This window comes from Ambystoma mexicanum, chromosome 7q (assembly GCF_040938575.1).
Source record: "Ambystoma mexicanum isolate Mex_15411 chromosome 7q, UKY_AmexF1_1, whole genome shotgun sequence".
Classification (NCBI taxonomy): domain Eukaryota; kingdom Metazoa; phylum Chordata; class Amphibia; order Caudata; family Ambystomatidae; genus Ambystoma; species Ambystoma mexicanum.
The window spans coordinates 622,751,196-622,763,954 of NC_090941.1; the positions used below are offsets into that span (position 1 = coordinate 622,751,196).

The window sequence follows — 12,759 nt, forward strand, 5'->3', positions numbered from 1 at the left end:
GTAAACTTGATGATGTCATTGCTTCTATATAAAGTGAACACACCAAGAAAAAGGGGAGAGCTGCTGAAACTTACCATCTGACAGCGGCAAGGAATCACCAAAGGAGATTGCTGAGAAGGCATCTGGGTGGAGCTGTCGATTTCTGAGAAGGCCTAAAAGCTGTCTGGGTCCTCTGGTGGAGTGCTGGGGGCCATCCTTGAGAGTGGAGTGACCAAGCCCCTGCCCTATCCTCCAAGAGGGACTTGAAATGTAGCTGGCTTTCCTGAACTTTAAACAGAGGCTTTCCATGTAAGTAGAACTGATCCGTGGGAAACCAAAAGGTGGGGGAGTCTGCTTGCCTTAAATCCTTTATAGTGGGCGGAGGAGTGGGGGGGAAATTGTGTAGATACTAAGCCTAACTAAATAAAAATACTAATTTAATGAATTCCTCTTGGCAAAACACCACAGGGTGAATTTTGTTAAAATTCGAAATTAGCAAAGCTCATTCCCGGTGTGCACTGAAAACTATAGACTGTAATTTAATTGGGTGATCCTATTTATCCTGTTGACGCTGACTTCTTTAGGAAGAAAAAATCCCTAAAATCCTACATTCTCCAATCATCCCAATGTTTGCTATCCAGCTTCCCCAATACAGGCCTTTAAGTGGAGGGGTGTCTGAAATCCCAGAATTCTCCAATCATCCAAATTTGTCCTATCTAGCTTCCCCAAAACAGGCCTTTAAGTGGAAAGGGTCTGGAATCCAACATTTTTAAATCATCCCAATGTTTCCTGTCCAGCTTCCCCAACACAGACCAAAGTAGGGGGCGGAGGTCTGAGAAAAACCCTGCTAAATCACCCTGTGCTTATTTTGAACAAAGGTGTGTGTGAAATCATAATTGTCATATGCATTGGTACTAATCCATAACCCAACTGCTAGCCTTTTAAGCATGGAGGAAAATCAAAATTGCACAGAATTACACATGTAAAGGGATTTCTTGCATGGACCAGTGTTGATGATCATTTAATTTGAAATCTGTAGAAAGAAAAGTATTGTTATTTGTTTTCTAACCCATGGGTGTGAATCACTTGTGTAACAAGAAGTTAATTGTGAGCCACAAAGAAGGTGGTATGTGTAGTTTAGTGTGATTGATTGGGGGTGGGGAGGAATTCCCCAGGTTAAGGGTGGTCTCAATATAACACGAAACTCAGATTCACAGGTATGGGTCCCATGACATCTAGGAACCCACCCATGATAACTCCATGGGACATTTTAAATGAGATCTGGTTTTATATACCTTTGACACTCACAAAGTTTTCAATATCTATCAATCATCAGCCACCAATAATCTGCTCGTATTCTTCCCTTAACTCTTGTTACCCTCAAGCGGCCTCGGTGGGCAAGTTCTTTATTCTTTTCCCGTTGCCACAGTGTGATGTTACTCGCCCACTGAGGAAAATCATTTCCCCCACAAGTCTCAACTCTCCTTGAATTGAACTGAATTATTTGGATAGGAAACTGTTACGCTCACCTGGCTCCCACAGGGGCGTCGGTCAGACCCGGACAGCTGCGGTCTCCACCCACGTGATGCGTAGTGCAGCAATGACTGACTGGATCTGCCCTCCTAATCTTGTCTGCTTAACCCGTAGAAATATTCTCCTGCAAGTGGAGAGATGGATTTAGCCACTTGTGGATTCAAGTGATGGCACCCCCACAGTCCTCCCCAACTAATCACCTCCGAAATGCCCTCACAGCAATCTCACCTTATATTCTTGAACGATGAGCTCTCCATCCTGCGTGGATTTGCAGGGGGGCGTCGATTCCAGTTACTTCACTGGTTTGAAGGCTCGGGAGAGTTCCGGAGAGTATTGACTCTGAGGTTCCTGTTGAGGACCAGTAAGTATTAAGTTCATAGAGTTCAATATGTCCGATGTGCACTCTTGTTCCCCCCTTCCTGTCTTGTCTTGCAGCTGGCTCGTGAAAAGATGCTCTTGTGGCAGCTGGTGGCGCCCAGGTAAGGGTCTGTATTACCCGGCGCTGTCCGGTAAAAGTTGCACGAGGAAAACGTGTTGTTTTGTCTCTCTTTACAGATGCAGCACGTGAAAATATGGAGAGTCACAAAAAGATGTCTCCGGTGGTAAATCAGGTAAGTCTATGGTGGTAAGAATTATATTTGTTGGTTCTCTCGGCTCACCTTGTGGTTTTCTTTTTGTCTCCTATGTCCCGAAGTTCGGCGAAGAAATGATGGAGGCAGCGCCGACCCGAAGGATGCTGTGAAGACTGGTGAGTATGGCGCGGCGCTGCAGCTGGAGGTGCGACGCGTGCAGAAAAGATGTTCTTTACAGGTCCGGAGACAAGATGAATCAAGAATCAGGTGTGGAATAGAAATAAGTTTGTTTTCAAACCTTGTCCCTTTCTTTCCTCTTTGTTTTAGGTGCTCCGGATTCGAGGCGGGCGTGGCAGAAGATTGAATGCACGGTGAGTGTTACGCTGCTGGATGCAGAATAACGCGAAGCATGTGTTGCTGGTTGGATGTGGTTTAAATAGCCTCAAAAGTAGTCCCAGGTAAGAAGTCCCTAGAACCACACCCGAGTAAAAAATAGTCCCTGTAGAAAAATAGTCCCTTTCAGACTTCATGTTGGATTGGAGTCATTTGCAGCATGGTCTGCCTGAGGTAAGCAATGACTATGAGCCTGGCGCCTTAGGCGCCAGGACTGATTCCTACTATGACCCTGGCACCTAAGGCGCCAGGACTGAACCCAGATAGCCCCTAGCCGGGGCTGCTGAGGTTTCACTAAATGTTAGATGCCTGCTCCAAGGGCTGATGGGCTTGGTCCGGATGCCTGGGGTAGGCATCATGACAGCACTCCCCCCCAAGGCCCCTCCTAAAGTTGTTCTTCCCCTGGGCCCTGATTTGTCTGGGAAGTTCTGATGGAATCTTTTCACCAACCGAGGTGCATGGATGTGTTCACTAGGTTCCCATGACCTTTCTTGTGGTCCGTAGCCCTTCCAATCAATTAAATAAAAAAGTTTTGATTTAACCATCTTGGAGTCCAGGATATTTTTTACCTCAAATTCAGGTTCTCCATCTATCAAGATGGGGTCGGGTGGTTTGGTTAATCTTGTTCCTGGTTGAACTGGTTTTAAAAGTGAAACATGAAAGACAGGATGAATGTGCATATTAGAGGGTAATTCCAATTTGACGGCTACCGGGTTGATAATGGCCTTAATAGTATAAGGTCCCAAATATCTAGGGTTAAAAGTCAGAGTTCCCTTCAGAGTTATGTGTTTTGTAGCCAGCCAAACTTGATCCCCAATCTGGTATTGTGGAGTTTCACTTCTATGTTGATCAGCATTTTTCTTATACTTCTCTTTTGCTTGTTTCAAATGTTCTGTTGCCTCTTTAAAGGCTTGTGTAATAGTAGAATGCAAATGACTAACTGCAGGCATTTCTAAATGCTGAGGCGAATCTAGTTCTGAGGTTCGAGGGTGATGTTCATATATGGTATAAAAGGGGCTTTGTCCGGTTCCTGAATGTACAGAGTTATTGTATGCATACTCGGAAATCCATAAACTATCTTTCCAATTACTTTCGGTCTGGTGTACCATGCAACGTTGGTACTGTTCAAGGGTCTGGTTGGTCCTCTCCGTCTGACCATCGGTCTGGGGATGGTGACTGGTTGATAACCTCACGTCGATTTGCGCCAGTTGACAACATTTCTTCAAAAAATGTGAAATGAATTGACTACCTCGGTCAGAGACCAATACGGAAGGAAATCTGTGTATTCGAACAATTTTTTCGAGGAACTCCTTGGCCAGAATTGAAGCAGAAGGTAATCCCTTTAGAGGAATAAAGTGGGCCATCTTGGAAAAAAGATCCTCAATAACTAGAATGGTGTTAAATCCATTACATGGAGGTAGATCTGTAATAAAGTCTAACGATAAGGGGTGCCATGGTGTAGGTGGAATATCCAAAGGTTGTAAGAGGCCAGCTGGTTTTTTCTTCTGACTTTTGTTTTGGGCGCAAATGCCACAAGACATTACAAATGACTTTATGTCTTTTCGCCAGGTGGGCCACCAGAATTGTCTCTTAATTTTAGCTTCAGTTTTTGCGATACCTGGGTGTCCTTCCATCAGGGTGTCATGATAATTGGAGATGACTAGTTATTGTAGTTCCTTGTGTGGTAGAAATAGTCGCCCTTGATAATAAGGTAGGTCATTGATGACTGAGTAGTCCGGGCCTTTCTTCACCCAGTCCTGCAGGGCTGTTGGATCAAAGAGTTCTTGGATCTTTACTTGAATATCCTCTAGTGTCTGTAGAGTGGTTATGCCAAGAATTCTTTGTTCTGAAATTATAGGCACCGGTTCCGGGTTCGCATATGCTTCTCCCATCCCTATTCGGGATAAGGCATCTGCCTTGCCATCTTTACAACCTGGTCGATAAGTGATCACAAAATCTAACTCGGCAAAGAACAATGCCCATCGAAGTTGACGTGACGATTGGGCCTTGGATGTTTTTAAATACTGCAAATTCCGGTGATCGGTGATTATCGTAATGGTATGCCTGGCACCGAGAAGATAATGCCCCCAAGCCTTGAAGGCGGATTTGATGGCTAATTATTCTTTATCGGTAAGCGCATAGTTTAACTCGGGTGCTGAGAACTTTCTGGACCAAAATGCTACTGGGTGAAGTTGACCGGTTTCAGGATCCTTCTGGGACAGGACAGCTCCCATGGCTAAACTGGATGCGTCAGTTTCAACCATGTATGGAAGTTCGGGGCGTGGATGCTTTAAGACAGGTGCAGACGTGAATTTCACTTTCAGCTCTTGGAAGGCCTTTTCAGCTTCTTCGGTCCACAAGAAGCGTTTGTTTTTTCGCAAAAGTGCTGTGATAGGGTGTACAACAGGTGAGAAATCCAGAATGAATCTGCGGCAGAAATGAGCAAATCTGAGCATGCTTTGTACCCCTTTAGCTGAACTGGGTGATGGCCACTTAAGGATTGCATCCACCTTTCGAGAGTCCATAAATCCAAGGAATTCAACTTCCGTAGCATGAAAAATGCATTTTTCCAATTTTGCATATAACTTGTGCTGGCGTAGTTTCTCAAGGACTGCACGAACGTACTTCACATGGTCTGATTCTGAAGAGGAGTACACTAGAATATCGTCTATGTATACAACAACACAGACGTCAATGAGTTCACGAAGGACATCGTTCATAAAATACTGGAAGGCTGCTGGTGCATTGCACAACCCGAAGGGCATCACCTGGTATTCGAATAACCCGTACTTAGTGCGAAAAGCAGTCTTCCATTCGTCACCTTTCTTTACACGTACCAGATGATATGCCCCTCGGAGATCTAATTTAGTGTAGATGCAAGCGTCCTTTACTTGGTCTAGTAATTCGGGGATCAGAGGCAATCGGTATCGGTTCTTAACCGTGATCTGATTTAATGCTCGGTAGTCTATGCACGTTCTGAGGTCACCTTCCTTTTTAGGCACGAAGAACAAAGCTGAAGATGCAGGGGACTTGGATGGACGAATGAAGCCATTAGCAAGGTATTGGTCCAAGTATTGTCGTAGTTGAAGGTTTTCGGGTTCCGTAAGGGCGTAGATCCTACTACATGGAGGTTGTGCATCGGGTATGAGATCGATTTGACAATCGTATGATCTGTGAGGTGGTAGGGTGTTTGCCTGTTCCTTTTGGAAAACATCCTGGAATTCTTGATATTCCTGAGGTAACTGCACGACTGGAGTAGCGACTGTGGCCAGGCCTTGGTTCAAGGGTTTTTTTGGGTAATAAGTATGTGCACAATCTGGGATGGTTATTCTCTTCTCTCGCCAATCAATACAAGGATTATGTGTTTCCAACCAAGGTATCCCCAGTATTATTTGGAACTGCGGGGATTTGATTAAATCAAACACAATAGTCTCTCGATGCCCATCCTGACCCAATAGTGTCATCTCTGCGGTGGAATGAGTTACAGGCCCAGAGGCAATTTCAGTTCCATCGACTGTGGTGATGACATCCAAAGTGGTCTTTTTGCAGAGAGATAGATTAATCCTAGAAGCCAACTCGTGGTCCACATAGTTTCCTATGGCCCCGCTATCAATGTATGCCCTCACTGCGTGCATACGTGATGGCTGCCTTGGATCTATAAGGACCATTGGTATGATGAAGTGTGAGGTCTGAGTATCCTTCTTCAAGCTCGGCAAGCGGACCATTACGCTTGTCGGGCGTGGTCGTTTCCCGAATCAGGCTCTGTTTGATTTTTATCAGCAACTCTGACTACTTTCTTAGATGTTTTTATAGGGCAATCCCGTAGAAAATGTTCTGAGGCCCCACAGTACAGGCACAATTGCATCTGCCGTCTTCTTTCTCTTTCCTTTTGAGTTAAGGGTCCCTTGACCCCCCCGATCTGTATCAGTTCTGATACATCTGTTCCTTTGAGGGTAACATTGGGTTTAACCAATACCCGATTATCGAAATTAGCTCGATCAGCCTTTCTATTCTGAAGTCGGTGCTCTAACTGGACCACTAAGTCTATATATTCTGCACAATCTTGAGGTGGGTTCACAACTTGGGCCAAAACATCTTTGAGTTCACCCAGAAGTCCACAATGAAATAATGTAATTCGTTTTACCTCTGGCCATCCGGTTTCCACCACTAACCTATTGAAAGTGGCGATATAGGTTAGTAGATCCTGGTTACCTTGTCGTAATGATAAAAGTTCGTTATCCAGGGCCTGTCCCTGTGAATGTCTGGCAAATAGTCTTTCCATGCTCAATTGAAAACCTTGAACATCCCGAAGAAGAGGGTCATCCTGGTTAACTAATGGAATTGACCAATCCGCTGCGCTGCCACTAAGATACGATAGTACAAAGGCTACTTTGGTTTGGTTGTTCTGAAAAGCTCCATGTCTGCATAAAAAGTGCAAGCGGCATTGGTTCATAAACATGGCAAACATTTTTGGGTCCCTAGCAAAACATTCGGGTGGAGCTAAAGGAATGCTCCCTGGTAGAACCACTTGCAGAGGATTGCTCAATGAAACAGTAGTTGGATTCCCCCCGAGTCCAGGTAATGGTGTTTGCCCAGCTTGGTTTTGCAGTAATTGTCTAGCAAGATCATCAGTGTGCTCCTTTGACACAATCAGTTCTCTCCTGAGGGCATTAGTCTCTTGGAACACGGAGTGCACTTCTGCCCTAAATTCCCCTAACAATAGGGCTAATTGGTCGGTTTCTGAGGTTTCCATAATGCCCGGGTGCGGATTTGTAGAAACGGCTTCGCGTTCTGTTATGCTCACCTGGCTCCCACAGGGGCGTCGGTCGGACCCGGACAGCTGCGGTCTCCACCCACGTGATGCGTAGTGCAGCGATGACTGACTGGATCTGCCCTCCTAATCTTGTCTGCTTAACCCGTAGAAATATTCTCCTGCAAGCGGAGAGATGGATTTAGCCACTTGTGGATTCAAGTGATGGCACCCCCACAGTCCTCCCCAACTAATCACCTCCGAAATGCCCTCACAGAAATCTCACCTTATATTCTTGAAAGATGAGCTCTACATCCTGCGTGGATTTGCAGGGGCGCGTCGATTCCAGTTACTTCACTGGTTTGAAGGCTCGGGAGAGTACCGGAGAGTATTGACTCTGAGGTTCCTGGTGAGGACCAGTAAGTATTAAGTTCATAGAGTTCAATATGTCCGATGTGCACTCTTGTTCCCCCCTTCCTTTCTTGTCATGCAGCTGGCTTGTGAAAAGATGCTCTTGTGGCAGCTGGTGGCGCTCAGGTAAGAGTCAGTATTACCCGGCGCTGTCCGGTAAATGTTGCACGAGGAAAACGTGTTGTTTTGTCTCTCTTTACAGATGCGGCACGTGAAGATATGGAGAGTCACAAAAGGATGCCTCCGGTGTTAAATCAGGTAAGTCTATGGTGGTAAGAATTATATTTGTTGGTTCTCTCGGCTCACCTTGTGGTTTTCTTTTGTCTCCTAGGTGCCGAAGTTCGGCGAAGAAATGATGGAGGCAGCGCCGACCCGAAGGATGCTGTGAAGACTGGTGAGTATGGCGCGGCGCTGCAGCTGGAGGTGCGGCGCGTGCAGAAATGATGTTGTTTATAGGTCCGGAGACAAGATGGATCCAGAATCAGGTGTGGAAGAGAAATAAGTTTGTTTTCTAACCTTGTCCCTTTCTTTCCTCTTTGTTTTAGGAGCTCCGGATTCGAGGCGGGCGTGGCAGAAGACTGGATGCAGGCTGCAGGCACGGCGAGTTTTACGCTGCTGGATGCAGAATAACGCGAAGCGTGTGTTGCTGGTCGGGTGTGGTTTAAATAGCCTCAAATGTAGTCCCAGGTAAGAAGTCCCTAGAACCACACCCGAGTAAAAAATAGTCCCTGTAGAAAAATAGTCCCTTTCAGGCTTCATGTTGGATTGGAGTGATTTGCCGCATGGTCTGCCTGAGGTAAGTAAGGACTATGAGCCGGGCGCCTTAGACGCCAGGACTGATTCCTACTATGAGCCTGGCGCCTAAGGTGCCAGGACTGAACCCAGATAGCCCCTAGCCGGGGCTGTTGAGGTTTCACTAAATGTCTAGATGCCTGCTCCCGGGGCTGATGGGCTTGGTCCGGATGCCCGGGGGTAGGCATCATGACAGAAACCCTCTTATGGAATTCCAACCAACCTATGTTACAAACATGTTGTGGGTCTCATTTCCTCCATATCTTCACTCAAAGGATGTTCTTAGTCACCACATTCCTCAACACCATTTGCTACTAAATAAATCTGTTCACTAACCCGGAGAATAGCTCAGGGGCAGCGTGTTTGTTTTGGAAGCAAGACAATGCAGAGCAATTCAGGTACGAATCCCGGTCCTGCTTCTTCTGCGGGACTCCAGAAACATACTCCATCTGCTTCTTGTCCATATTTTTCAAATTTCTCACTCTATCAGAGGAACCTATGCACAATGTTAGTTTTCAGCCAGCCTTAGGAATGGCAAGGTTCTATTTGTATTTGTATTTTTGTTTCCTTTAGATTAATAGAGCGCCTTCACCAAGACACTGTACACTGTGAATATCCTAATTACTTGGTTAATGCACAATCATCATGGCATTTAGCAAGTCCTCTTTTGGCTTGACACCCTTCCTGAACAACTCAGTGCCTAAATAATTCATACATTGCAGCCTGAATTTATATTGCTCTATGTTTAGGTTATTTCAGTCTTTTCAATAAACTTCTTAGTCACCAGAAATGCATACATGAATATTATCTTGGAACAAATGATCTCCTTTTCCTGCATGCTCATGGAATATTTGAAAATTGGCACAGAGGACACCAAACCAAATGGCATCCTTCTAGATTAAAATATACCATCAGAGTTAGAAATGCAGTTAGATACTTTAAGGAAGGGTAGACTCATCTGGTGGCTGTCAAACTACTGACATTGTATAATAAATAGGCACTTGTTGGAAGCACATATTTGTAAAGAGGCCACAATTTTAATGGTTACAAAGTTATGGGATTAAACTAGGACTCAGAAAAACTGCTGTGTTGGTCAGTGATTTTGTGCTGGCCCAATTGAGCGAATGAAGGAGCTTTGATATAATAGGGATCGGATGTACCCTGTCCAGTAGGCTATAGGGGGCCATGCAGGTGGGACTTCAGGTATGTTTCAAGAGCAGAGTCAAAGCCCCCATAACTGGACAACGCCTCCCGAGACTTTGGGTGCAGCACTATCAAGCTTGCAGCCATCTTGAGATGGCTCAGGCTTGGAGATGCTTCGAAACGCTGCAGTTCCATGCAGACTACAGCGCAGATCCCTCAACTTTATCTCTCTGCTGACCTTAACAGTCGTGTTCTTTGGCCTGGTGCCAGAAAGGGTACCATCCAGCAATCCTCTCATACTCAGTATAAGGGTCTGGAGTATCCCTTTACCCAGACTTTATCGAGAGGTCCTGGTCTTACACTGACAGTGTTCTGCTTGGCCCACTGCATCTACCACAGGTTGTTTTTTAGAATCTTACTGTCACGAGCTTTCACGTTCCCAAGCATGAAGATGTTCCTGTTATCATCCTGAGGACTCTAAAAGGAAACACCAAGTGAAAAAGAGCAGGGGCTCCTGCAGCCTTACCTTTTTTCTAAACCCAACCTACAGAAATCATCTTTACTTACAAGGATGGTCACCTTACTCTGACAAGGTAATAACAGGATGTTGTTTTGGGGCCGCGGTCTCTGAACAGGCAGGCACAATAAATAGGTATATGTGGGGGTGGCGCTTTACCAGTGGAAAGGAAGGCCCCACAAAAAGAAATCTAGTCGGCATACAGAAAAAAAGGAAAAAATACGGGGACTTCACAATGTGCCCGTGTGTAAAGGAAAGGAAAAGCATTGGCTAGAACATTTTTTAAAATAATATCTTTACACACAGGCAATGGAAGTGGAATGTGCCCAGGAGCCTGAACATCGCGCTGTGGAGCGACCTGGGAGCGTGGATTCTGCAGGCACCAGGAATCGATAACTTTTGATGCAGAGAGATTGCGCTAAATGAGGTGAATCAGGTGGTGATGAAGGGGGTATGTGGCCCATAGACCTGTTGCTAAAGGTGGGAAAAGGCAGAATGGGCCAGCCAGGATGTCAGCAGAGAGTGTAGAGCTGCCTGAGAAACAACCACAAAAAAGAAACAAGGCTTTAAAATGACACTGCTGCCCTACAATAACCAAAATGCACTATTTCCCCTCATCCGAGGGACCCAGCTCCATTATAGCCCTTTATATGCACCCAGAACCTGACCAGAACCCCCAGGCTTCAAATACCCACATTCAGTCTCTTTTTGACCACAATGAGAGGAATCGCTGTCTCAAAAAGCCTACCTTCCCATGCAAGGCCTCACTATGCGTGAGTTGGTAAATATATAACATGTGTCATATTAAATACCTCCTACATTTAAAGTGCCACTTGATTATGAGTCAGGATCGCAGAGGATATGCATGGCATGGTTTAGATAGAATGTACCTGATGGGGTAGATAACTCATATTCACCCCATGCTGTGGGTCCAATATTCCTTGCTGCAAATATCCAATTTGATCAACACTCATAACGTTGTATGTTGAAAATAGGAGGTGTCTAAAACACCACATATTTCTACACTTACCACTATGCCTAGAATGAGACCCTTAGAAGCGTTTCTCAAAGACAATGTCTTTATTATCGATGTAGGTCCCAAGAGATCACGAAAACTACTGACTGAAATATGGCTCCTTGGTATTTTTACTTTCCAAGGCCACTTTGGGATATCGGGTAGTAGTCAAACATATTAAAAGACATTCATTTGCAGTGCTAAGTGTGAGCCACTTTATAATTTGTATTGGCTCATAGGGGACAACAATATATTCTTTTTCTGTGGGAATTCAGTAGTTCAATATGAACCATTTCAAGAAACATTAATTAATTCAGACATTAGAGTAGCATAAAGGTGATTGATCATTTTCAAAATGTTAAAACTGTAAAAGTCCATCAGATCGTATGTGGTTGCTTTGCTATATCCATTATTCTCCTAAGACAATCTTTCCAGCATGATCTTAACCGTGTAGTTCTTCAATCTTCCAAATTATTTGAATATTTCTATATTCCCTCTCTTTATTTTGCCTTTGTGTGGATTAGTGAGAGATTTACTGCCTCCACCCCAACTCACACAAAGGCCCCATAGGAGGAGGCTGAAACCCTTGGCTCTCTAGAAGTTTTGGGCTAGGGTTCCCATGAACCCTCACCATTTACTATGCTGGCTAGGGCTGATGGGGGGTGTAGTCCAAAACATCTGGTGGGTCGAAGGTTGCAGATCGTTACCCCAGAAACTTTCTTCTTAGTCTGTTCAGGTATACTACTCTAAGGGTCCAGCCTTAGAAAACAAATTTGAATTTTGTATCGTCAACGTTTTTCCTATAAAAGCTATTCTGATGAGCACAGGATTTCAGCTCAAATACTGTTCCCAGATACCTTGTGGGAGACAGATGATGTGATTTAAGACTTCAACATAACAAGTGCCTATGATATTTAGTTGGTTTGCTTTTTCAGGAAAACTAGCTGCGAGCAGCCAGTAAGATTTGTGTGCAAACCAAGCGATGGCGAAGTAGTCATATGGCTGGATCATCCGTCCATCGAATAGTAAAATCCCACAGGGTTTCAGAGTGACCAAAATTAAGTAAATGATAGCCACTTCACTTCATTATATATAAATGATTTTCTTAGATCTTCAAATGGGGTCATTACGAGGTTGTCGGTAGGCGGCCGATAGTACCGTCGGCCTACCGGCAACCTCAGTTTACCGTTTCCGCTGTGCGATATCCTGGTATTACCAGGATATTACAGGCAGTGGCAGAATGGTAAGGTCCCATTCCCATGGGAACACTGAAGCATCGGCACTGTTTTTAACGGTGCCGGTGTTTCAGTGATTTATCTGCTGATAGAGGCGTGAATTACCGACAGGCCAGGCCTGTGGGTTGTTCACTTCCCCACCTTAGCGGCATACTCTGAGTAACCCGGTCCTGAAAACATACCGGAGCCAGTAGTACCAGTCATTTTACTTGCATGTTTTCTGGTCCTGGTTATTCGTAATGAGGCCCATAGTGTGTCTTTGGAATGACCAACAGATTTTAGCTGTCGGTGAGTGGATGAGCCTAATACAATTTTAATTAGTGGGGCGACTTTTATGGCACTGTTCTCATTTTTGGTCACAAGCATAAATAATATGTATAAACAATTCAGACATGGGTTACCAAACTACCTGAACACCG

General features: G+C 44.9%; 1 protein-coding gene across 2 annotated transcripts in view; it reads right to left on the reverse strand.

Annotated features, from left to right (window-relative positions):
- The window catches only part of KL (klotho), a 386,312-nt gene that overhangs the window by 77,598 nt on the left and 295,955 nt on the right, over positions 1-12,759 (reverse strand). The gene's annotated exons all lie outside the window — the stretch shown is intronic.